This window comes from Anastrepha ludens, chromosome X (assembly GCF_028408465.1).
Source record: "Anastrepha ludens isolate Willacy chromosome X, idAnaLude1.1, whole genome shotgun sequence".
In the NCBI taxonomy this organism is placed as follows: Eukaryota; Metazoa; Arthropoda; class Insecta; order Diptera; family Tephritidae; genus Anastrepha; species Anastrepha ludens.
The window spans coordinates 58,715,804-58,743,752 of record NC_071503.1 but is presented as its reverse complement, the minus strand read 5'-3'; positions in this window follow the sequence as shown (position 1 = coordinate 58,743,752).

The following is a 27,949-nucleotide window of genomic DNA, read 5'->3' as shown; positions in this document are numbered from 1 at the left end:
AATCTAGATTAATTAATTAAATTAAGCCGAAAAATACTGTGTGTATTCTCCCGCATGAATAGTAATGAAAGAAGTTTTGAATAGTAGTATCAATTAAAAAACGTTTTTTACTTTATTGCTTTTTTTATTGTAATACTCTTTGGTATACAATATTCTTCGTTTTTCCATGCGTTGTTGAATAAATGAACAATACCGATGGCTTACCAACTCTTGAGCATGAAACATAAAGTTGGCCATGAGAAAAACATGGGTATTCTAAATCAATACCACAAATTGATAAAGTTTGGCCTTGTGACTTATTAAGAGTAATCGCGAATGCAAGGCGAACAGGAAATTGAAGACGTTTGAATTCAAACGGCATATCCGATGGTATCATTGGTATTCGCGGTATTAAAACGCCTTCACCAGAGTATTTTCCATTCAAAATTGTTGCTTCAATGACGGTATTTATCAATCTCTTAACTGTTAATCGAGTGCAATTACGTAGTCGTGGTTGATTTATGTTTCTCAACATAATAATCGGTGCTCCTATTTTCAAGTTTAGCATGTGTGGCGGTAATCCAGGTAAATCAAAGGCGTTCAAAAATTCAGTGGGATAATTTACAATATCATCTTGATTTGTAACAGTGTCAACGGATCGATATGTTTCTTCTGGACTTGGTATGTTAGCCAAAATAGCCGCATTCATTTCATTCACATCTTTATTTTTGCCAGCCATGATGGCTCGTTCTCTAAGCCAATCATGATTTTTGTAATTTTGAAGCAAATTTGGGAAAATACTTTGAATTAACTGTTCTTTCGTTTGACTTATTTGACAAAAGTTTGGTTGTGAAGTTATTAAGCCAGTTAAATTATCGACAGGAACTTTTCCATTTCCAATATCCAATAATTGCTGTGAAAATTCAGCAGCTGATGGATCATTTTGCATTAGAACACGTACATTTGTAAATAGTTTGAGTGTTTGAACATGTCTCCACAAATATGATGATTTCAAACATCCAGCCAATTCATCTGCTACAGTTGCTCGAATAGTAACAGGCAGTGTTTGTCTAAAATCATCTGCCAGCAGCACTAAGACACGACCAAACATTTCATTTTTACTACGTAAATCTCGTAATGTCCTATCAAGTGCTTCCAGTGACTTTTTATGTGTCATCGTGCACTCATCCCATACAACTACCTGTGCGAAAAGGCGGAGAAGGAGAAGAGAACTGTTCTATTCCCCCCCGCTTTAACCCTGCTATGTGTTCAGGTGCAAATGACGTTTTGACGTGATAACGTCTTATAATTCGATTTAGCCGGCTGCACGCACGGAAAAATATGTCGTTACCTTGCTCATTTGTCGTTACCTTGCTCATTTGTCGTTACCTTGCTTATTTGTCGTTACCTTGCTCATTGTCGTTACCTTGAATGAACTGCAAGCGAAAGCGCGGAACGAGCGACAAAGCAAACGAACGGCAACGTTCGACATCTTGCTCTCTCCTACTTAAGTGAGCGTATATATGTATGCATATGCGCATATGTACATATATAAATTCACGTATTTGTATTTGCATATGCCTTCTTATTGATTATTATTAATTTGATTTACTTGAAGAATTTAAAATAAAACCGAGTTTGTTAATAATACCTGTTGTTTTAATGTTATTATTATTAATTTTTTTATTATATATGAAGAAAAAAATGTATGGTACAATAGTATTTACCACATACCTTATAAGATATGTTGTATACTAATATATGTATATAAACATGCATATACATATACAATTTCGCGCAATTTTCAAAAAGAACAAATCTATATGTAAAGATGCATACAAATCATATGGACATATCAAATATACGAATCTATTCCGTACGCAAGCAAATGTAAGCTAATGTGCTTGAACTGCAAGCGAGAGCGCGGAACGAACGACAAAGAGCACAATCGGCCCCCGCGTTCGTCAACGTTCGACATCTGGCTCTGTCCTGCTTGAGTGAGCATATATATGTATGTATGTATATGTATGTATATGAGCATTTGTATATAAATTCACATACTTGTATTTGCATACGCCTTCTTCCTGTGTGCATGGTAATGAACCATTTCTCTGTTGAGAATAGGACGATGATAGAAAAAGTAGGAAATGAAAAGGAGTGTTTCGAGTGTAAAGTGTGTTGAAAAAGGCAAATCGATGATGGTGCCTCTTAGTGTTGTTGACTTATTAAGCACAATCGAAATTGAACATATCTTTCATGAATTTGATAAATGTTTCGTAATTTTTCACGTTTGTGTAAATGTAACTTGACCTATTCCATTACAATTCCATTTACCTCCTCCTCTATATCCATACAAAATATCTATCAAACAAATAAAATTAAAATTTTGTTTTGAAAATTGCAACCCTTACATCAGTATTTTCTTATGACGTTGTCACGTTAAACTATCGTCAGTAAACCGACTTTACAGACAATCTCTTTTTTGCGTGAAGTCTCATATAAAATAAGTTATATTTCTTCTTCTTCTTAATTGGCGCTATAACCGCTTACGCGATTTTGGCCGAGTTTGACAAAGCGCGCCAGTCGTTTCTTTCTCGTGCTAACTGGCGCCAGTTGGACACACCAAGTGAAGCCAAGTCCTTCTCCACCTGATCTTTCCAACGCAGAGGAGGCCGCCCTCTTCCTCTGCTACCACCAGCTGGTACCGCATCGAATACTTTCAAAGCCGGAGCGTTTGTATCCATTCGGACGACATGACCCAGCCAACGTAGCCGCTGGATCTTTATTCGCTGCGCTATGTCTATGTCGTCGTAAAGCTCATACAGCTCATCGTTCCATCGTCTGCGATATTTGCCGTTGCCAACGTGCAAAGGTCTAAAAATCTTACGCAGGATCTTTCTCTCGAACACTCCAAGCGTCGCTTCATCGGATGTTGTCATCGTCCACGCTTCTGCGCCATACGTTAGGACGGGCATGATGAGAGTCTTGTAGAGTGTTAGTTTTGTTCGTCGAGAGAGGACTTTACTGCTCAGTTGCCTACTTAGTCCAAAGTAGCACTTGTTGGCAAGAGAGATTCTACGTTGGATTTCAAGGCTGACATTGTTATCGGTGTTAATGCTGGTTCCTAAATAGACGAAGTCTTTTACAACCTCGAAATTATAACTGTCTACAGTGACGTGGGTGCCGATACGCGAGTGCGCCGACTGTTTGTTTGAAGACAGGAGGTACTTCGTTTTGTCCTCGTTCACCACCAGACCCATTCGCTTTGCCTCTTTATCCAGTTTGGAGAAGGCAGAACTAACAGCGCGGTTGTTAAGGCCGATGATGTCAATATCATCGGCATACGCCAGCAATTGCACGCTCTTATAAAAAATTGTGCCTGAGCGATTAAGTTCTGCGGCTCGTACGATGCTCTCCAACATCAAGTTAAAGAAGTCACACGACAGCGAGTCACCCTGTCTGAAACCTCGTTTGGTATCAAACGGCTCGGAGAGGTCCTTCCCAATTCTGACGGCGCTGCTGGTGTTGAGCAACGTCATCTTACATAGCCGTATTAGTTTTGCGGGGATACCAAATTCAGACATCGCGGCATACAGGTAACTCCTTTCCGTACTGTCGAATGCAGCTTTGAAGTCGACGAAAAGATGGTGTGTGTCGATTCTCCTTTCATGGGTCTTTTCCAAGATTTGGCGTATTGTGAATATTTGGTCGATGGTAGACTTTCCAGGTCTGAAGCCACACTGATAAGGTCCAATCAGTTGGTTGACGGTGGGCTTCAGCCTTTCACACAATACGCTCGCTAGAACCTTATAGGCGATATTTAGAAGACTAATCCCGCGGTAATTGGCCCAAATTGCAGGATCGCCCTTCTTATGGATTGGGCAGAGCACACTTAAATTCCAATCGGCAGGCATGCTTTCATCCGACCATATTTTTCATAGGAGCTGATGCATGCACCTTACCAGCTCCTCGCCGCCATGTTTGAATAGCTCAGCCGGCAGTCCGTCGGTGCCCGCGGCTTTGTTGTTCTTTAGCCGCGTTATCGCTATTCTCACCTCGTCATGATCGGGTAGCGGAACGACAATTCCGTCGTCAACGATTGGGGTATCGGGATCTTCACTTTCTCGGTGACATGCGCAGCTGTCACTGTTTAATAGGTTCGAGAAGTGTTCCCTCCATAATTTAAGATTGCTCTGTACGTCGGTCACCAGTTCGCCGTCTTTGTTCTTACAGGAAAACGCCCCGGTCTTAAAACCTTCTGTAAGCCGCCGAACTTTCTGGTAGAATTTTCGGGCGTTGTTCCTGTTGGCCAGCATCTCAAGCTCTTCGCACTCACGTATTTCGGCCTCTCGTTTCTTCTGTCGGATAATACGTCTCTCTTCCTTTTTCAGCTCTCTGTAGCGATCCCACATGGCTCGCGTTGCGCCCGATCGCAGCGTGGCTCTATAGGCGGCATCCTTTCTTTCTGCGGCAGCATGACATTCCTCGTCGTACCAATTGTTTTTTCGGGCTCGCCGGAATCCGATTTCTTCTTCGGCGGCGGTACGTAGAGAACGAGAAATGTTGCTCCATTGTTCGTGGATGCCGGTTTGTTGGGCAGTACTCTCTGAGAGCAGGAGTGAGAGTCGAGTGGCGAATCTTCTGGTTGTCTGTTGTGATTGCAGCTTTTCGAGGTCGAACATTCTTTGCGTAGGTAGATGCACGTTTTTTGCTGCACAGAGGCGCGTGCGCAGTTTGGCTGCAACAAGGTAGTGATCCGAGTCAATGTTGGGTCCTCGGATCGTACGTACATCTAATACACTAGAAGCGTGTCTTCCATCTATCACAACATGATCGATCTGGTTTCGCGTTTTTCGATCAGGGGACAGCCAGGTAGCTTGGTGTATCTTTTTATGCTGGAATCTGGTGCTGCAGACTACCATGTTTCGGGCCCCGGCGAAGTCGATCAGCCTCTGTCCGTTACCGGATGTTTCGTTGTGTAGGCTGAATTTTCCGACTGTGGGACCAAAAATTCCCTCCTTGCCCACCCTGGCGTTGAAGTCGCCAAGCACGATTTTTACTTCGTGGCGGGGGCAGCGCTCATAGGAACGTTCCAGGCGCTCATAGAAAGAATCTTTGGTCACATCGTCCTTCTCTTCAGTCGGGGCGTGGGCGCAAATTAGCGATATGTTAAAAAAACGGGCTTTGATGCGGATTGTTGCGAGACGCTCGTCCACCGGAGTGAACGACAGTACTTGGCGACGAAGTCTCTCTCCCACAACAAATCCAACACCGAATTTGCGCTCCTTTACATGGCAGCTGTAGTAGACGTCGCAAGGTCCTATGGTTTTCTTTCCTTGCCCCGTCCATCGCATCTCTTGGATGGCAGTGATGTCAGCCTTTACTCTCACGAGGACATCAACCAGCCGGGCAGAGGCACCCTCCCCATTAAGGGACCGGACATTCCAGGTGCATGCCCTCAAATCATAGTCCTTAGTTCGTTTGCAGGGGTCGCCATCAGTATAGGGAGGTCTCATCCGAGGCTTTTTTAAAGTTTTCATTGGGGGCGATTTTTAAGTGGCGGGTCCCAAACCCAACGCACAACCAGCTATGCTGGAATGTTTCGCCTTCTCACTTTAGCTCACTCCCGAACGGGTGTTCGGAAGCTACCCAGAGGATACGTGGGCTAATCCCGGCCGTTGTGAGCTGCTTGAACCATATGTAGAAGAATCGTCCTGGCCACTCCCAAGTGAATGGCGATCAGTAACTTTCCCCACTTGCGTGGACTTCTACACATGGAACCATCCTCCGTTATAAGTTATATTTACTCTTCTTAAATTTATATAAACTTTTCCAGGCGAAGTAAAAAAACTGACATATATTTGCTTCAACCGTATATTTGTGAGTACACAGGTAATACGTAACTATATGAATGATATAGGTAATATCTGATATTAGCATAACCTTTCTGCAAAAAATTAAGGAAACGATCACCAACGGAAACGGGCAGTAAAAATTACTTCACTTAAAAGCTTTCATCAACAGCTTCCATCTGATACGCATATTGTACAAACACATCCAAGGGTACCTTGGTCCACCTTTTCGGCTATATCTCGAGACCCTGGTCACTCAGAGATCTAAAAAATACTCTGTATTAAAGCACTCATCAGTAGCTTTGATTTGATACCCACAATGTAAAAACACATCCTAGGGTTACCCGGGTCCTCGTTTTGGCCTTCGGCAGCGCCACCTGGTGGCGAGTGGAATCAATAAGCATATTATACTAACCTTATCCATGGAAAAATAAATATATATGTATACCAAATTTCATAATAATCGGCCCAGACACACACGACCAAAATGTATTCAATTCTAATGAATGCTATGTGGGGTACAAAAATACGTGCGGCAAATAGCAAAAACACATTCACTTAACCGACGCACCGCACACACACACGCGTTATCGGATTTCAACCAAACTTCACAGAAACCTTTGCCAAAGCAACACCAACAATGTGTGAAACTTTCATTGTTTTCCTTACACGCGTTGTTGAGATTACCCCGGACAAATGCACACTTTTTTTCGGCTTAATTTTTATATACAGGGTTGGCCATATTAAACTGACCCATTGAGTAACCCTATAACTTTTTACTGTAATTTCAGATCAGCTAATGACATACCGCGTTGGAAGCGTCAGTCGAAGGAGATTTATACCATGAAACAGTACACCCCAATAGAACGCGCTGAAATTGTTCAGCTGTACATTCAAAATTCCTTCTCGATTGTAAAAACGCAACGTGCGTGGAGAAAAAAAAATAAAGTGAAAAGTGCGCCGTCAAAGAACGCAATCAAGCAAATGCACAAAAGATTTTTGTCTTCCGGCACTGTGGCTAATACCCGACGTCCAAATAAAAAGCGGCCAAGACGATCTAACGAAAATATCGCGGCCGTACGAGCCAGTATCGAGTCATCGCCGCGAACGTCAGGTAATCGTCGTTCTGCTCAGTTGGACATCCCTCGGACCACTCTACGACGTATCATTCGTTTGGATTTGGGGATATTCCCGTACAAAATACAACTAAATCAACAACTGTTGCCGGCCGATAAGCCTCGTCGCTTGGAATATGCCAATTTTGTCGTCCGAATGGCCCAAACTGATGAGGATTTTTGGCATCAAATCATTATGAGTGATGAGGCCCATTTCTCCTTGAACGGAACCGTAAATAAGCAAAATTGCCGTTTCTACGCCACTGAAAACCCTCAAATTATTGAAGAGGTACCTCTCCACAACCAAAAAGTTACAGTCTGGTGTGGCATTTGCGCTGATATGGTCATTGGGCCGTTCTTCTTTGAAAATGGTCAACACCAACCATTGACCGTCAATCAAGAGCGTTATCGGGCCATGATAACCGATTTTGTGATGCCGATTGTTCGTGAAAATGGTATGGAGCACTTCTGGTTTCAGCAAGATGGCGCTTATTGAAGACTTTGTTCCCTGGCCGTTTGATATCAAAAAGCGGCGATTTTGACTGGCCGCCACGATCACCGGATTTGACGCCACCGGACTTTTTTCTTTGGGGCTATTTGAAATCTAAGTTTTACGTCAACAAGCCAAAGACACTAAGCGCACTTAAGGCCAATATCCGACGGGAAATAGCCGCCATATCGGCCGAGACGCTGGCCAAAACTATGGAAAACGCCGAAAAACGGGCACATTACGCTATACGAGCTAAGGGCGACCACTTGCGCGATATCATATTCAAAAAGTGATGTAAACGAATCTCCTTGAACTAAATTAAATGTTTTTCACAATGAAACACAAAAAAATGTTTCTTTTTCCATATTTTTTTAATAATCACATGGGTCAGTTTAATATGGCCAACCCTGTATATAGATCAGTATTGCGTTTTCATTATTTTATTACGACTGAGAATCGCAATAAATATCCATGTCGATCAGACCCGCAATATGATCTTTAAAAAAATTATTAGATGCATTACCGACATTATACAGTCATAAATAAAAAAAAGATAGAATTCCTAACTGTTCATAGGACAATGATAAGGCAGGCGAAACATCATCTATTCAGGATAAATCTCCCATTTGTGAATAACTTTTTGGGTTCAAAAAATAAGTTGTTCAAAAAATGTTATAATTGTAAAATATAATAATTAAAGCGTTTTTCAGTAAGAGCGATTCAACTTTGTTTTTGAATAAAACACAAACAGTTTGACTTTTTTAACTAATTTTTTTTTTTCCGAGTTTGAGCATATACATTTAAGTATGAAATTCGATTTCTTTTGCATGACCACCGCGTGCTCGTTTTACGAAGTCCAATCGTTGAACCCAATTTTCGACCACTCTTTTGCATAAATCGGCCGAAATTCCAGCAATTTCGCGTTCAATATTGGCTCTGAGCTCACAAATCGTCGCCGGCTTGTTACTGTAGACCAATGACTTCACATAACCCCAAAACGGGACGGCTTGTTAAATGGACCGTAAAATGGCCGTAATGCTCTTAAAGTAGCAGCAACAGAACGATTATGTTCATAAAAAATTTGCACGATTTGCAATCGTTGCTCAAGTGTGTAGCGTTCCATGATGAAATGTATACTAATGAAGTTTACAAATGACAAGGGAAAAATAAAAAATATTGCGTCGTTCGCCCTCCCTATCGGAAAAAAGTTGAAGCGCACCTATTGAACAACGCCTTATATATACATTCGATTCCAGTATTAACAGAAGTTTATTTACAACTGCGTTCCATAAAAACGGTGAGGGGACTCCACCTTGCGGTGTACCTCTACTTACCAATCTCCTGAGCACCGATTCTCCTAGTTTCGCTTCAATGATTCTGCTTTTCAGCATTTTTCCAATGAAGCCTACCAAGTCCGGTTCTACCCCCAGATAAGTGAGTGGTGCAGTAATTCCCCCAGTCTTAAGTCTTTCGGATGGGTATGTGAGTTTCTACCAGCTTTTGGAATAAAAACAATTTTGACTTGTCTCCACTTAAGAGGTATATGACCGTAAAGAAAGCTACCTTTGAAGGTTGCTAGTAGCCAGTGAGCTAGATATCCGGCAGCCTTTTGCAGTTCCACCGGGTAAATCCCATCTGGACCCGGTGATTTAAAAGGTTTAAAACCATCAATCGCCCATAAGAGCCGATCTTCAGATAAAGCGTCTATTCTGACTTCACGACAGTGTACTGTATCTTCTGTGTCATGCCCAGTAATGTCTGAGCTGCCTGGAAAATGAGTGTCGAGTAAAAGTTCTAAAGACTCTTTACTGGTTGTAGTGAAAGTACCATCACTTTTTTGTAGCAGTTCCCAATTTTGAGGACTTTCCGCTAAAATCTTACGAAGTCTGGAGGTCTCAGTTGCCCCCTCAACCTCTTCACAAAAGGATTTCCAAGATTGCCTTTGAGCATTTCTGATTTCCTTCTTGTAGATTCTCAGAGCATCTTTATAGTCTTTCCAATCTTCTGCGAGACGTGTTTTTTTGCCTCATTAAAAGCGCTTCTGCTTGTTTTTTGAGGCTTGCTTAGTTCAACCGTCCACCACAATAACACCGATATATCACTTCTAAAAAAATCACATAAATAATACCGGCCAAATTATCTTCTCTACTAAACTAGGAATTAGGTATTTCCTCAGATATATTTACCTACTCATACTGAATTAGTCTTAATCAGCGACTTTAACAATTACACAAATACTAAAGTCAGTGTAGGTTTCCACAACGAAAACATTGTAATATTCCTTCAAATTCCGAAATATTCCGATTATGTTCTATCAAATATAATATTTGACACCCTTCCAAACGCAAAAAATTAATCAATTATTCTTAATAAGTATGAAGTCTTAGCGGACATGAAGAACAACATCTTTGATATTTATGTCAAAGATAACCTTCAAAAGAATTTAGAAAAAAATTAATGATGAATGCTAACAAAATATAAGTTAACTTAAGATTAAAACTTAAAAAAAATATTTTTTTATGAGCTCATAGGCACATCTTTACTTTATTGAGTCTAAAACGAACTAACCTAAATTTGACATCAAACATGTGCCATACCTGTTTCCCACGATTTCTGACTTTGGGTGATATGACACCCAAAGTTAGCAGACATAGCGTCAGCAGAAATTGCCTCGCGCGTGTGAACGTCAACTTTAGCTTTTGTGGTATTAACTCTCCCCCCTTTAGGTTCAACAGTGTCCTCACTGTTGTGATGCGAGGTACTGGGAATGTCTCCTTTATTATTTTTTGTTCGTATTTTTACAATATCTTATAGTTCCTTCTGTTGGAGTATGTTTTATAAGATAGTATACCAATAATTATGGCAAGGATGATGAAATTAAGGGATAGACTTGCACCGTATTTGTACTTGATTCCTCTCAACTCTTGGGTATTAGTAATATGTAATTCTTTCAACATCTGTAAGGATAAGGCTTCCTCGAAGACATTTGTTGCATTTGAAATTTGTGCTATTGCAGGTAAAGGTTTAGCGGCTGATAGTTGTTTGCTCTTAAATGTTTGATTTTGTACCATGATAGTGGAGTTACTATGGTGAATTAGGAAGGTTCCTTGTAGGGACACGGATCTATTATCGATAGTTAATTGTCCGCTGTGATCATTCAGTAAAAAAATATTGGATGTGATCTCTTCAATCGTCGGCAAATGTTGATTGTCCTTACTGATGCATGTCGAAGGCAAGCTTTTTATTAGATTAGGGATACAACTAGAGCTAGTAATACTACTGTGGGCAAAAAGTAAGGTGAATTTATTTGTCAAACTTCGCGGGATTAAAATTTCGCTTTAGTTATTTTTTTCATGAGTTGCCAGCACTGTTAATAACATCTGGGCCAACTTTCATGTGAATGTCATTATCAGTAATATATTTACGCTTGTGTTTACCAAACGACCAAGAGTGCATTTTTCGATTTTTACAAAGTCTGATTTGATTGGGCAGAGAAGTGCCATCAAATTTTGTTTGCTGAATGAAATTTCGGCTGCGAAAACGTTTAGTATGTTGCAGAAGGCATTTGGTGATTCGACCATGTCGCAGAAAAATGTTTATAATCGTACAAAGACTTCAAAGAGGGTCGAGAACGTGTTGATGACTTGGAGCGCTCCGACCATCGACGTCAACAGATGACCAACACGTCAATAAAGTGAAGGAGTTAGTGCTCAAAAATCGTCGGTTGACTGTTAAAGACCTTACTGATTTGATCGGAATATCAGAAGGATCTGTGAAAATCATTTTGAAAGACCATTTGTGCCTACGCAAAGTCAAATCTCGTTTGGTACCGAAAACTCTCAATTTCTTGGAAAAAAGTCGTCGCGTTGATGTGTGTGAAACAATGCTTTCAGACTATCAGGACAAGCTCAAATGCATCTTTACGGGAGACGAGACTTGGATTTATTCTTACGACCCTGAAACAACCGACCAATCAAGCGAATATCGTGGTAAAGGCGAGGCCAGACCGAAAAGATCACGTCAAAGTCGTTCAAAAATAAAGGTCATGATGACAGTTTTTCTCGATTTTCGTGGTGTGGTGCACTATGAATTCCTTCCACCTGGCCAAACTGTTAATAAGGGATATTATTTGAGCGTTATGCTTCGTTTACGTGAAGCAATTCGTCTAAAAAGACCAGAATTATGGGCCAACAACACTTGGTTTTTGCATCACGATAATGCACCGTCTCACACTGCACTCGTTCTTCGTGAACATTTCGCCAAAAATTCCACGCATATCGTTCCGCAACCACCGTGTTCGCCTGATTTGGCTCCGTGTGACTTCTGGCTATTCCCAAAACTCAAGAGACCACTCCGGGGAACGCGTTTCGAGTCGATTGAGGAGATAAAAGCTGAATCGAAGAAGGTGCTGATGGCTATACCGGAAATGGACTATTTGGCATGTTTCGGGGATTGGAAAAATCGTTGGCATAAGTGTATTTCATCGAGAGGGGATTATTTTGAAGGGGATGAAATTGATTTACAAGAATAAATAAAGATTTTTCATTTTACAACCAAATTCACCTTACTTTTTGCCCACGAGAATATTTACAAAATTTGATGTTTTACAAATTGATATTTCATTTAAGGAATTACAATCCTTTTAGTTCCTAATATTTCATTTTCGCACAATATTAAATTTTCAAATTCCAACTTAATACTAACATTTTTGATTTTTACAGGTTCTAATAACAATTTTTTGCAACTATTTTTTTCTGTTAATGGCAACAATACAATGTACAACATAGTTGACTGGTTTGAAGCTATTTTTATTTCGCTAAATTCCAAGGCTTCTATTAGGTTTACAAAAGACATCTTTTGTTCTTCAAAAATATTTTTAGTAATGTTAATTTCAAAATTTGATAAAATAAAGGAATTGATAATACCTGCTTTGGCCCACTGTATTGAGTAATCTATCTGAACCAATTCATCTTTATTTATCTTAAGTTTGTGTTCTAAATTTCGGAAAACCTCTTTGTTTGCTATTTCACTTGACTGGACTGTGTTTAAAAGGGTATTTGTTATTTTTGAAATTTCGTTTAATCGATTAATGGTTAGCCTATTTATTATAACTTGCTTGTCGTTGTTGTTCAATAAATTGTTTGTCTGATCGGATATTAATTGGAAATCGTCGTGGTCTGGTGTGCCTGCTAGCCATTTCTAAGCAGTCCCAAGGAGGTTCAATGATCCTTTTCGTCTCGGTTTAAGTCCACTAAGGATGTTTTTAAGCAGTTCTATGTCATGTTTGAGGAAGGGGTAACTGTAATCCTTCTGGGTCACGTAATTTTTGATTGTAGCTTCTATCTCCAGGATCGCATTTTCATATTGGTCAAGGCTAATTGTATGTATGAGTTTAAATGTACCGGTTTGTAGTAAGGTAATTCCCTTATCGATTGCGATTATTTGGGAATTGCTGTAGTCCAATATTTGGGTTTCGCAGAGGCATGTCGTCATTAGTTTAAGGAGGAGTGCGAGTCCTATAAGGATTGTCAAGTTGTTTCCTGTGAATAAAAGTAGTTCTTATCAACCAGTAGTGGGTTAATTTTCTTCTTTCCTAGGTACATGTTTCTATCTAGTTTCTTATTAATCCTTTATGTACTATTCTTCCTGAGTTTGTAGTAACTGTGCTATTTTTATTTCCCGCTACAATTTCCTCTGTATAACGACAAGAGAGTTTATTTCCAATTCTTTTATTTGTCTTAACGAATATCAAATCGCCTACGTTATAGTTTTTGTACGGTTTTCTTTTTTTTGTTGTGATAATTTAGATCATTATCCTGCTTGTCCTTGAGCCTCTGAATGTTCTTTTGCTTTTCAGCTTCGATTTGGAGAGGGTCAGACATTACATGTCGTCCGAAAAATAGTTCTGCAGGCTTTTGGTTCGTTGTAGAATGAATTGAATAATTGTACTTTTAAATAGATTTGTCGAGGAGATCTGAAAAGGATGAGTGAACCCTTTCTGCCTTCAGACAACGCATTATTTCTGATAAAGTGCTGGGGAATCGTTCGATTTGGCCGTTTACTGTACTGGTATAAGGTGGACATATGAATATATCTATATTTAATTGATCTTCTAAGAGATGCGGTATCGAGGCTGATCCTAATGATTTTTCATTGTCAATAACTATTTTTTCCGGTATCCCGAAACACATCAATAATCTTCTAAGAGGTCCTTTAATATGTTGCGTAGCCCTTGATTTAACTAATTTCACCTGCGCATATTTAGAAAACTTGTCTATTGCGGTCAGTATTACTCTGTCATTTGTAAAGTAAATGTCTAAATGTACTATCTGTCCGGGGCATTGCGGAATTGGTGTCGGTTGAATAATTGGTTTTGGTGGGTGTCTTTCATATTTTTGCGTTTTACAAATTTTACATTGTTTTACTATGGAGTCTATTTTTGCTTGCATTTTAGGAAAGTAGTATGATCGTACAAGCTGTTGTTTATTTTCGCGTGAGCTGCGATGTGCTCGTTTGTGTTCATTTAGGATTTCATTCTCTTGCTGAACTTCATCTGTCAAGTCAGTTAAAAACCTGCGCGTGAATCTGATTTTATAGTTACTGAAGTGTAAAGGGTAAATTTCTTGTATTTTGCCAAGAGTGGGTTCGTCTGTGCTTAAGCCATTTACGACTGATGGATTTAAATATCGTTTTAATATTTCAATAAGTTTCTCTTGAGAGTAATCAATTTCAGTTATAGTATGCCTGTGATTGTGGGGAAAATAATATTGAATCGATAAGAAGAAATTACATCGACATTTAAAAATATTTGATTTTTAAATGCATTTATAGGTGTTTCCGTTATGGGTATTAGGTTATGATTGGAACTTTCATCGATATGTATAGTTGCTGCCAGTGTATTTATTTGGAGCGGCCGTGAAAATGCATCAGCAACCACATTTGCCTTTCCTGGTTTATATTGGAGTTCGTAATCATATTCCTCCAGGATGGCTTTCCACCTTTTCATTTTATTGTTGTTATTCTTAGTACTAAGTGCGTACGTCAGCGGTTGGTGGTCAGTAAATATCTTAATTTTGGTTGATCCGTAAAGGAAGTTTCGTAAGTTGTTTAAGGCCTAGATGTTCTTCTGACTTACTTAGGGTTCGTGAAATGAATGCAATGGGTTTATCATTTTGCGAGAGTACTGCTCCGACTGCGTAGTCAGACGCATCTGTTGTCAAAAGGACTGTAAGGGGTTTTGCCAGCTTCGCGTAATCTTTGATAAAGCGGCGATAGTACCCTGAAAGTCCCAGAAAGGAACGAGTTTCTTTTAATGTTCGGGGTTCTGGAAAGTTCATTATTGCTTCGGTTTTCTTCGGATTTGTTTTGAGGCCTTTCTCGGAGATAATTAATCCTAAAAGCTCTAACTCGGTTTTTAGAAATTCGCTCTTATCTAATTGTATTTTTAGGTTGGCTTTCTCTAGAGTCTCGAAAATAATTTTAATGTCACTGAAATGAGTTTCTAGGTCTTTACTGAAGATAATGATATCATCTATGTAAACATAGCATCGCTTACCGATATGATCCCTGAGAATGTCATCGAGGGCCCTTTGAAATATAGAGGGGGCATTTTTCAGCCCAAAAGGCAATCGAGTAAACGCATACTTGCCGTTGTTAATAGAAAATGCTGTTTTTTCAACATCCGATTCTTTAAGTGGAATTTGATGTAATCCGCTCTTTAAATCGAACTTTTCTCCTGTTGCGTCCATTTTCTTGGGTACGACCCATACGGGGGCATTATAGGGCGATCTAGATTGTCGAATGATTCCATCACGTAAGTATTCTTTAATTTGTTTTTCCACTTGCTCTTTTAAGCACATTGGGTAGGGATAACTTTTGAAATAAACTGGTCTGTCTGTTGTAGTGCGAATGTCGCTTTTTACTGTGGTAGTAAAAGTTAACTTTTCTTCGGGGTCGGCAAATAACGTATTAAAATCATTCACTAAGTCTTGCAGTTTCGCTTTTTGAATTTTATTTAAATGTTCTGTTCTAATGTTGATAAGATTTACGTCTTGTGAGGATTGTTGTTTCAATTTAATTTTTAATTTGTTGCCTATTGACATGTAGTTATCCTTTGCGTGTATTACGGCGTCTAATTTTTTTAATGAATCATTCCCTATAATGGCGTGAAATGATTTTAATGTTGGTAGCAAAAAAAAATTTACGGTGGTGTTTTCCAATCCGAAAACATTTGCAAAAGTATGATGTGTGATAGATATATTTCCACCTACAGAGGTTGCGAAGAATGGGTTCTTTTTTTTAACAGGTTTTTTTTGCAAACTGGGGCTGCACATAATTTTTATTAGATCCAGTGTCTATTAGTATTTTCATTAACTCTCCATTACTTGTTTTGCATTCTATGTAAGGCAATGACGAGTTATTCATCCTAAAAAATGAATATCTGTAAAATTAATATTTTCGGAGGAGTCGCATTCTGTTGGATAGTTCTCTTCAGGATTTTCGGAAGGATAAATATAGTCGTGTAAGAATTCATCGTTGTCCATAGCGTTTTCATAGTCTTGGGTTTCTATGTTGCAATTGCGCTGCCTTTTGTCTGTGAAAAGCTGTGTGGATGCTGGTCTTTTTCTCTGATAATTATTATTTTGCGACGGTCGATTCATATAATTTACGTTACGTGTTTGCGCGCTTTGGTCTATTTTCATTGGCTCTGGTTTTTTTTGTGGTTTAGGCTCAAAAGGACGAGGAGGTGGTACAGGGTTATTTCTAAAATTATTAGGACTGTAGTGATAATTATATCCGAAACCAGGGCTTGCGGCAGTATAAGGATTTCTTGAAGGCTGTGGGAGATATGCTAATTCTGGATAAAAATTTCGGGTTCCTCTATTATTTGGATTGATACGATTAATAGGATTCCTAGGGTGGATTACAGGATGATTTTGATGAGGATTTTGAAGATTTTTTGTTAATCCATGAGCGTAATTTGTTCTGAAATATTGATTTTCCAATTTCGGACAAAGATGTAAGGCTTGAGGGAGATCAGCTGGCTCTCTCATTCCTAGCAACTTGGGTAAATCGCCGTTCAAACCAAGAATGAATGTATCGAGTTCTTTATTTCTATATGTTTGGGTCATGATGCATAGTGTTTCGTGACTCATGTCCATACAGGATATCTTATTTAAAATTAGGGATAAATGTGAGTCAACGTTTTGGTAAAATTGTTGTGTGGTCAACTGTCCTTGAAGAAGTGAATTCATTTGGTACTCAAGTGTACCGAGGTCTCTTTGATCCGCATAGTGGCGTATTAATAAAGGCGTATTATAAGATTCTAAAGCTTCGTCCACCTGACCTGTGATTTTATTTCGAATTACGCTTAAAATACCGAAGTATTTTGGGCTACCGCAGATGGGCTCGTAAATCTGTATTATCCTTTCTACACTCTTTTTCCAAGAGCTGAATTCCTTTGGTTCGCCAGAGAATTCTCGAAGGCTTCGAACCACGGGAACATCGGGAATTTTGTCTAGTTCCCCTATATTGTTTGAGTTGGTCATGGTCTGATCAACCTCTAGTGTTGGCGTTTGTCTTTGTCCTTATCTAGCCTCAACTAATCTATTTACTTATTCTGCAATTTGGGTACTCATTTCCCTTGGCATTTCTGTGTTTGGTTGTAATTGACCAGTCAATACAGGTGGCCTAATTTTATTATTATTTGTAGCCATTGTATGCTATTTTTTTTTATTTTTGAAGTAAAAAAGAGAGAAAAAAATATATTTATATTGTTTTTTTTCTTCTTCCCGAAATTAGGGTATCGTTAAAATTGCAGCAAGAATTTTTCGATTTAAGGATTGTTGTATGTCAAACTTTATTGTATTTTGTTATTATTATCCTATTAATTTAATAAATTTTAACGTTCTTGTTTATACAAATTTACACTATATTATTACTTAATGATTTTCACAAATGCGAGGTTGCCAGCGGACGGACACAACAGGCTTGGTTCGTTCCGGTTAATTTTTTGGCGGGATATCCTTGCAGCCCGGCGACTTCTCTTTCTTTATGTTTGTTTTTCGCGGGCTGGCTTAATTTGTATAAGCTTTGTGCGTACAGTACGGTGACTTATTTGCGCGAACTGACCGAAATAATTTTAAATTTTTATTTTTTTTCGCACTGGTACTCTGTTCCTTTTAGGCAATTGACCAAAACTTTTAATTACTTTTTCCGCACTTTAACCGAAAAACGTTGGGCGCCAGTTAACCTCTCATCAGATTAAAACTTAAAAAAAATATTTTTTTATGTGCTCATAGGCACATCTTTACTTTATTGAGTCTAAAACGAACTAACCTAAATTTGACATTTTGTTCTTAACCTAAGCTTGCGACGGAATGTTGTCACATGCATCAAACATGTGCCATACCTGTTTCGCACGATTTCTGACTTTGGGTGATATGACACCCAAAGTTAGCAGACATAGCGTCAGCAGAAATTGCCTCGCGCGTGTGAACGTCAACTTTAGCTTTTGTGGTATTAACTTATATTCAATTTTAAAGAAGCATATTGCAACATGATACCATTAAACCAAACAATCGTAAAAGAAATTTTACCTGGTATCCTAATATTTAAGAACTTCAACGCAGAAGTGTCTCACAATTGTAACAAATTTAAAATAAAGGAAATAGGAAACTTTATGATAAAATTTGAGAACTGTATTTTTCAAACTTTGGATAAAAATTTTTCAAATGTCAATATAAAAGTGTATGATAAAATTATATATTATTACCTAACATCATAACAAAAATTAAAGAAAACGAAAATGTAACGTTAAATGATATAAAATTCGAAATTCTATTTCTGAAGCAAATTAAAAATGAATAAAATCTTGAAAATGTACTGTATGAAATTAGTAAAACAAAAAATGTAAACATTAGCATTAATCTTGTTATAATACTAATTGTAATAATAATTATAGCATACATCATCAAAACCAAAAAGAAAATCATAATTTCGTCGGAGCCTCAATCTAACGGTGGGGGAGTTATAGCCTCCACTGAATTCGAAATATAAAATGTTTGTTCAGAAGAATATGAACAAACATACATACACATACATATTACGAAGACCAATGAACAATTGAATATTGTCAAGTAATCATAACACTGCCTTACAAAAACGAACTTTTTTATATATGTTACTTTTTCGGAAAGGGGATAAAAAATAAAAATAAACGTGTATCGGCGATTTTCATGTACACGTCAAAGTTTTTTTTTTATGAATAAAATATAGAGCTCGTAGTCCGCCTGTGTGAAAAACTTTGGATCAATTTTTAACCCTTTTTCCGTGATCCAATCGCGCTGAATTTCTGCAGGCAGACTCGTGGAAATGTTTTTATTATGTAAAATTAAAAAAAAAAAAATTTATCAATTCTCAGATTTTCTTGATTTTTTTTTTCTAAAAAAAAAAATTATTTTCTAAATTTTCGGCATAACTTGAAGGGACTCCAAATTTTTAAACAACTTATTAACCTTTAATGTTTGAAAAAATTGGTTACCCTCATATTTCAGAGGAGTGGCGACTTTTCATCGATGCATCGGTCAACCGCCTTAAAGTAGTGCTGCTTCATATCGGTAACAAACATCCAGCTGTCCCGATCGCATATGCCACCAACCTCAAAGAAACATACGAAGGCATGGAATTAATATTACAGCTGATAAACTACCAAGAGCATAATTGGAAAATATGGTGCGAACTAAAAGTGGTCGGATTACTCATGGCTGTTAAGCGTGGATTTCCAACCCACCTGTGCTTTTTGTGTACATGGGAAGGTCGCAAAAGAGATCAGCATTACACTGAATTTAAGAGGAAGCCGCGAACATGCTACAAAGTGGGCATAGAAAGTATAGAAAATCTACCATTAGTGCAGCCAACTCAAATCATTTTGCCATCACTACACATTAAGCTCGGTGTCGTATCAAATTTTGTTAAAAAACTGGATCGTGAGGGCGAGGCGATTGCAAGTTTGCACAATATTTTTCCGAAACTGAACGGCGCAAAGATTCATGCAGGTATTTTTTTGCGAAGGATTTTAGTAACTTAATTTTTTTAATTATGTGTATAATTTAAGGTGTTTTGAGTGGCCGCAGATAAAAAAAATAGTTGCAAGTTATGAATTTTCATCAAAATTGAATGCTATCGAAAAACGTGCATGGAAACGCACAGTTGCCGTTATTGAGCAGTTTCTTTGCAACAAACGAGCTGCCAATTATAAAAATATTGTTGCAGAAATGATTTCGGCATATGGCGAAATGGGCATATTAATGTCGCTAAAGGTTCCATCAGGACATTGCGGCTATTGAAAACCGCTTTAAAGGACAAGACATTAAAGCTTAGCGAATACTGTTGGTCTATTTGTCGCTATACTGACACAAATGCTTACAAACGCAAAAATAAAAGGCCTAAGCTTCTTTAAAAGCATTAAAATTTGCAATGCTATGTTTTTAATTTTAATATTATAAAATTAATCAAAAAATTCGGGGTTTTATATCTCTATTGTAATGCGGAGTGAAATAGCTTTCTTTTGATACCCACATCGGCAAATCTCATGCAATTTTTTTTTTAATTTCGAACAGGTGGCAACCCTGTGAAACATTGTCAGTGGCAACACCTAGATGAAAAGTCTAGAAATGTGATACACTATCTGTGTGCCCAATTTCATTCAAATCCGTTAAGCTAATCCTGAGACCGTGTGGCTATACAGGATATGCATACAAGAATTGCTCGTTTAAAGCTATAAAAATAAAAAATAAAAATTGTGACGTGTACATGAAAATCGCCGATACACGTTATTTTTATTTTTTAAGTATATTTGGTTCATAGGACAGAATGTGTGTAACGTGGTTCTAAACAAAATTAACGAACTATTAAGCAATTTTCTAAGAACTGTAAATTGAAATATTAATTAAATTAAATATTGTCAAGTAATAAAATATTTATTATAAATAAGAAAGTTAAAAGAAATAAAGATCAGTTATTGTTTGTTTTTTCTTAAAAACAACCAGGTAAAAACCTGTTTTTCTGAACCTCGAGAAGGTAACTCTTTAGAACGCGCTCCCGACGCCTTTGGACTATATATATAATTTTGATCACATTTTGCGAAGAAATTTTGGAGAGGTTTCATGTATTATTTATATAAATATATAATTGGCCCGTACACCCTTTTTGGGTGTTTGGCCGAAAGGCAGATATTTTTTATGAGGAGCTTTTTCATGGCAGAAATACACTTGGAGGTTTGCCATTGCCTGCCGAGGGGCGACCGCTATTAGAAAAATGTTTTTTCTTAATTTTCGTGTTTCACCGAGATTCAAACCAACGTTCTCTCTGTGAATTCCGTATGGTAATCACACACCAACCCATTCGGCTACGGCGGCCGCCTTTGGACTGGCATGGTGATTACGAAAATGTAGGAACCGGATATATGCCTTCACAAAGGGTAAATTTTTACGTAATAGCAAAGGGAACTTAACATTTTGGCAGCATCGCTGCTTAATTAATTTATGACAGTTCGTCATTTGACAATAGTCGTTAGCACGCACTCTGTAAATACCTTCTTCTCTTCTCAACCGGCGACGAGACAACATCATTCGCAATTCTAAGAACAGTATATTCAAAAGCCGAATCATATTAAAATATTTTACACCATAACGTAAACCGTGGATTTTATTTCAACTAACAAATCCATATTGGTGACCCCGACGTTTGAAAATACATTTTTTAAATAATCAACGGAATATACTCGTAATTTACTCGCAATTTTTTTGGACGTAATTTAACACGCTATCCATAAAAACAATTAACCCTAGAACACACACCCAGAAAATACCACGTAAACACACACCCGGGATACGTTTGTACCCGGGACCTTATTTTGCGGTTTTTTTAATGCTTATTCAACCGATTTATATGATTCTTTTTTTTAATGTATATTTTAATATATAACAAGTATTTTGTCTTTTGTTTCATTCGAATATTATTACTGGTTCCAGCGATATGGGCAAATAAAGTCAGGACATGCAACAGTGGATTTTTGTTTTTGTTGTTGTCCTGATAAATGCAAAACAAAATAATATAATTTATAATAATATACTTGTAGAGTAACAACGAATACACATTTTGGTTTTTATTTCATTGAAATATTCTACCTGGTTCAAAAGATATGTGCAAAAAGGTCGCGCAAGGTATGGGTACGTAGGTAGCAAATACACTGGTATAACTGGATTTTGTATTTTATATGCAGCTGCAAGGGTTGTTTTCACACGAGGTGTTGTTATAAATGCTGCCTGTTGATATTTTCATTATTGTTTTGGTGCTCAAAAGTGTAAGAAGTGAAAATATAAATGAAAATAAATATAACTGAAACTATAAATAACTGGATACGAAATGACTTCAAGAAGAAACGAATATTTATCAAGTGCAGCATATAGAAGGTAAAAAATGTAAAATAAGCAACAATGTAAACATATGTATACTAATTTTTTTTATTATGCAGGCTAACTGAGGAACAGCGAGAATCATATATACAATCTTTATTTGATGAAATTTGTGACGATGACGCTCCCTATGACTTTGACTCAGAAGATGAAGAATAAATTCAATTCAATGACATTGAAATTGCTGATGACGATGCTGTAGTTTCGCAAAGTGCCGCAGAAGTATTACCTGATTATGCGGACTATGAGGATGATGAAGAAGACGACGAAGAAGAAGAAGTAGAAGAAAATAATGAATTACCTGCTAGTGGCGAAAAATTTGTTGCACGTGATGGTACTGAGTGGATGAAAGAACCAAATGTAAGTCGTCAGGTACTCAGACAAAATATTATAAGAGAACGACCAGCTAGATGCACTGAAATGTTGTCAATAGAGCAAACATTCAAATGTTTCATGAACGTTGAAATGGCTGATATAATTATGCGTCACACAAATAAGTTAGCAAAAGAAACTTATAATGCTTACAACAATGCGCATCCAAACACAACTCCTAAGTCATGGACGCCTGTGTCAATAACAGAGCTGTATGCATTTTTTGGCATACTTATTATGACTGGTGCGAACCATAGCAATGGAGAACATGTTCGAGATTTATGGAGCGTCAAAAACTATCCTTTATATCGCGCCACAATGGGAGTCAACCGTTTCTGTTCGATATTGCGGTTCCTAAGATTTGACGATAAAAACACTCGTGCAACACGCTTACTAACTGATAAAGCAGCACCGATCAGTGAGTTGTGGACGATGATGAACAATAATCTTGCTGCACATTACAAGCCCAGCTCATGCTTGACGATTGATGAACAATTATTTCCTTACCGTGGACGCACACGGTTTACGCAGTACATACCGTCAAAACCTGCTAAATATGGTGTCAAGGTTTGGTGGATTTGCGATGCCACAAATGCATATCCACTGCATGGACAAATATATACTGGCCAAGCAGAAACTGGTAGGGAAACGAACCAAGGCGAACGAGTGGTGAAGGATTTGTCTGCCAAATACCAAGGAAGTGGCCGAAACATTACAATGGACAATTTTTTTACGACCTTGCCAGTTGCAGAACTGATTCTCACCTGGAAACTCACGATCGTTGGAACTTTGCGCAAAAACAAATCATATATTCCTCAAGAAATGAAGCAGAACAAAAACAGGACAATTGGTTCAACGACATTTGCCTTCAAAAATAATGTGACAATGTGCTCTTATGTTCCCAAAAAAAATAAAGCAGTAATTTTGCTTTCGACCATGCATAATGATGCTGAAATAGCTGACAGTGGGAAACCTGAAATAATTGAATATTATAATCGTACCAAAGGTGGTGTTGATCGAATGGACCAAATGTTTGCGGAATATCCAACACAAAGACAAACAAAACGATGGGCACTAGCGATGTTCTTCAACATGTGGGACATTACAGCTCTTGCAGCCTACATTGTCTACGATTTGAATAACCCTATGTTGCCTTGGAGAACAAACAACAAGCGTAAGCAGATCCTGCGCAGCTTGGCTGAAGCATTGTGTATGCCCATTATTGAAGCCAGAGCCATAAATCGTCAAGTGACGCGAAATTTTTCGACTAAAATTGCTATTGAAGCATATTTCAACCGACCGCTGGAATCAATGGTGTCAACAGCAGCATCAATATCTGCCGCAGCGCGCACGCCAAAACCTGTGTCCGGATCTTGCTATTTATGTTACGCACAAGAGGAAAAACGCCGTAGAAAAACCAGAAAGCTGTGCGCCAAATGTAAGAAGCCAATGTGTCTTGAACATTCGGTCACATCAACAAATTGCTCTATTTGCCATGATTTTCCTTAGATATAAGATGCATTTTTATAATTTTTATAATAAAAGTCAATAATATAATGTGTGAAATGAATATTTTTAATTTTTCAAATAAAAAAATAATATAAAAAATGTTTTTTTTTTGATTATTATGAGGATTTTTACTATTGGGGTACAAACGTATCCCGGGTGTGTGTTTACGTATATAATGTGTTTGGAAGGCTGTAGCTCCTGAACCAATGGTCCGATCTGGTTCAAATTTTGAATTTGAACTCAAAACTAAATAATCTTCGTAGATCCGAAGTTAGCGGTATAGAGGTATAGCGGTTCAAAAGTTACAACACTTCAAAGTTGAAGTGGATACATTTGTACCCGGGTGTGTGTTCTAGGGTTAAGAAAAAGAAGACCTCATTGCTGCCACGTGGTTTCAACGCGCCGATATTGCGAAGGTTTTTTCGTCGTATTTTTTTCAATTGGACTTGCATGAGCGATCGTTAGCAGAAATTGTTTGAGGGATCTTTCGTCTGGAAGTCGAATTGTGACAAAGTTTTGGAAAATCTACTTCGTGCATTCAACATGCCTGGAGATAGCGAATCGAGCGGAACTTCACAGTCAAGCAACACATCAAACGTGAGTACTGTTAATTCTGTGCGTTTACCAGAAATCGGTCGAATTACAATAAAAGCACCGACATTGGTTAAGAAAGAACCGGATATATTTTTTATTCAAATGGAAGCACAATTCATTATCGGTAGCATTACTCGCGACAATTCGAAGTATTTTTTTTTTTTTAAACTTTATTTTGTATTCTGTCTATACTTACAATTCTTAGAAGACATTGTACAAATATTTGGTTACATTTAAGAGTGGCTTTGATTTTAGTAATATATTAAAGGAATATTTCCAGTGATATATCCTTTCTAATAAATAAATTCAATATTTTATAGATGGCTCTTGGACGAGCTGAATTGGTGTTTTTCTTTTCAACCTTAAAAAGACCATGATGGTGACATGAGTGTAGGGCCAGTTCATTTGGGTGCGATTGAAGTCGATTTCGGTATTTACTGGTTACATTTCGTATTTCCTCTTTTATTGAAGGGATGTCTAAGTCCCGATGAATTTGGGCATTTGTAACGTACCACGGAGCGTTGACTAGGATGCGTAGAGTCTTGGACTGGAAACGCTGCAGAATTTCCAAGTTTGAATTTGACGCAGTACCCCACAGTTGGACTCCGTAAGTCCAGACTGGTTTTATCACGGATTTGTAGAGGATAAGTTTTTTGTCCATTGAGAGGGTGGATTTGCGGTTTAGCAGCCAGTACATATTACGAAATATTAAACCTAGAGCTTTCCTTTTTGTAAAGACATGCGTTTTCCACGTAAGTCTTTTATCCAAATGAATGCCTAGATATTTAGCACTATCACATTGCGGAATTGGAATACGGTTTAAGTTGATTTGTGGGCAGGTGGTTCTTTTTGTGGTAAAGGTTACGTGTTGAGATTTGTGTTCGTTTACTTTCAACCGCCAGCTCCGGAGCCATTTGGAGATTTTATTTATGCTTATTTGGAGCATATAAGAGGCGTTTACGGGATCCACTGCTGTCGCCATAATAGCGGTGTCATCGGCAAAAGTGCCAGTTAGTACACCTTTTGTGGTTGGCAGACCGTGTGTAAAAACTAAGTACAGGATTGGACCTAATATACTGCCTTGTGGGACCCCAGCTTTGATTTGTTGGAAATTGGAAATTTCATTTTCGTAATTTACGTAGAACATTCGTTGGTTTAGATATGATTTAAGGAGCAAATAAGCATTTAGTGGTAATTTCTTTTTTATTTTAAAGAGTAGGCCTTGGTGCCACACTCGGTCGAAGGCTTGTGATATGTCCAGGAAAACTGCTGAACAGATTTGTTTTCGGTCGAGCGCTGTTTGTATTTTTTCGACAAGTCTATGGACTTGCTCAATTGAAGGAATGCTCATTCCTGAAACCAAACTGATGTTTCGGAATTATTTGTTTGCGTTCGATAAAAACCATTAAACGGTTAAAGAAGATCTTTTCAAAAACTTTTGACAGTATTGGTAGAAGACTGATAGGGCGATATGATTTCACTTCATCGCCTGGTTTTCCTGTCTTGAGCACCATTTTAATTTCTGCTACTTTCCATTGAGCTGGGAAAATGTTTCTGGTTAAGCACGCATTAAACAAATGGGTAATGAAATTATAGGGTTCAGGAGGTAGTTTTTTGAGAATTTCGGCCGTGATGCGATCATATTCTGGTGCCTTGTGATCTTTTAGCTTTTTAATAGCGCTAACTATTTCACTTTTGGTGAACTTCTTCATCGGTAGCTCCATTTGGTAGGGTTCGTTTAGAAAGGCAGCAACAGTGCTCTCAAAACAAAGATCAGCTTCAGTATCGTTTGGTGTAAAAATATCTTTTAGATATTTAGAAAAAAGCTCCGATTTCTCGATTGCGGTTTTCGCCCATGAACCATCCTTTTTACGAAGTGGAGGACGGTGCTCTTTTGTGGTACTTACTTTTTTGCTGACTTTCCACAGGGAATAATTGGTGAGGTATGTTGGTTCCAAACCCCATAGAAACTGCCTCATTTCTTTATCGTGTTGTTCTTTCAATAATAATTTTATTTCTTTTGATAATTTGTTAAAACGGCTTTTATATTCAGGAAATCTTGTTTGTTGCCATATTTTTCTTGCCTGGCGTTTCTCTTTCAGTTTGTTTTTTAGGAAGATACCGATGTTTGAATTTCTTTGTGTGCAAGTATGAGGACTCACATGAGTGGTGGATGACCACGCTGCATCCTGGATGCATTTTGTTAGATATTCGGTAGCCTCGATTATATCTTCCTCGTTTTTTAGAGCAACTTTTATGCCAAGTGTCGACGTCAAAATGGTTTTAAATTGAGTCCAATTCGTACGGCTGCTGGTAAGTTGGCAGTTTTGGGGCCTATTTTCGAGTTTATCATTTATTGTGATTATCACTGGCGAATGGTCAGAAGAAAGATCCAGGCAGGATTTACAGGTTATCTGCAGGTACGATAGACCTTTGATGACACAAAACTCAACAAGGTCAGGAATCTTTTTTGGGTCTGAAGGCCAATAAGTTGGCTCTCCGGTTGAGAAAACTTTGAAGTTCATTGATGTCGTTGCGTTGTGCAATTCGCGTCCCTTTGTTGTCGTAAGCCGAGAACCCCATAGTGTATTTTTTGCATTATAGTCACCTCCTGCTATAAAGCGTGCTCCCAGGGTTTTAAAAAACTTAACATATTCTTTATTTTTAATTTTGTGTTTAGGTGGACTGTATATTGCAGAAATAAGTAATGCCCCGATTGAGTCTTGTACTATGACATTTGTTGCTTGAATTTCATCTGTTCTATAATGTGTAGATTCATAGTGCTTGATGGATTTCTTTATAAGAATAGCAGAGCCGCCGTGAGCAGATCCGTCAGGATGCATTGTGTGATAGAAACAGTAGAAGGGAATATTGAAAAAACTCTTTTTGGTGAAATGGGTTTCTGATACTAAGAAGATGTCTATATCGTGTTTTTGCAAGAAAATTTTTAACTCATTTGAGTGTTGTGACAGCCCATTTGCATTCCACAAAGCAAGGTTTAAGGGCATGGAATATGGGGCTTTTGAACAAGACTTACTAAAAGGTTTGTCATGGCAGTCATTTGGCTCATTACATCTCTTAATAGCTTCATCATTTCCCGGATTTCGCTGATCAAGGCGTTGTTTTCGTTGGTGTTTTGGTTTATTTCATTACTAGCAACTTGTGCATACGATAGCTTCTGTTGGTTAAAATTTAGTTGTACTTGTTGGTGGCTTGGATCATTTTGGGCGCTCTGAGATGGCATTATCTTCTTCCTTAGCGCAGGAAAGGAGGTTGCTTGCAGCTTTTTATATACGGTGCATCCTTTATAGTTCGCCGGGTGATTACCCTCACACAGTGCACATTTGACGTCTTTGGATCTCGTCTTTCGTTCGCATTCAGATGTTAAATGATCGCCTGCGCACTTAACGCATTTGGCTTGTCTTCGGCAACCAGATTTTGTATGGCCATAGTTTTGGCATCGCGAACACTGTGGCAGGTCGTGTTTTAGCCGGGGTGGTTCAAAAGTAATGCGACTGTGGAGTAAGTTTCTAATATCATAGATTGATTTATTGTTTGGAT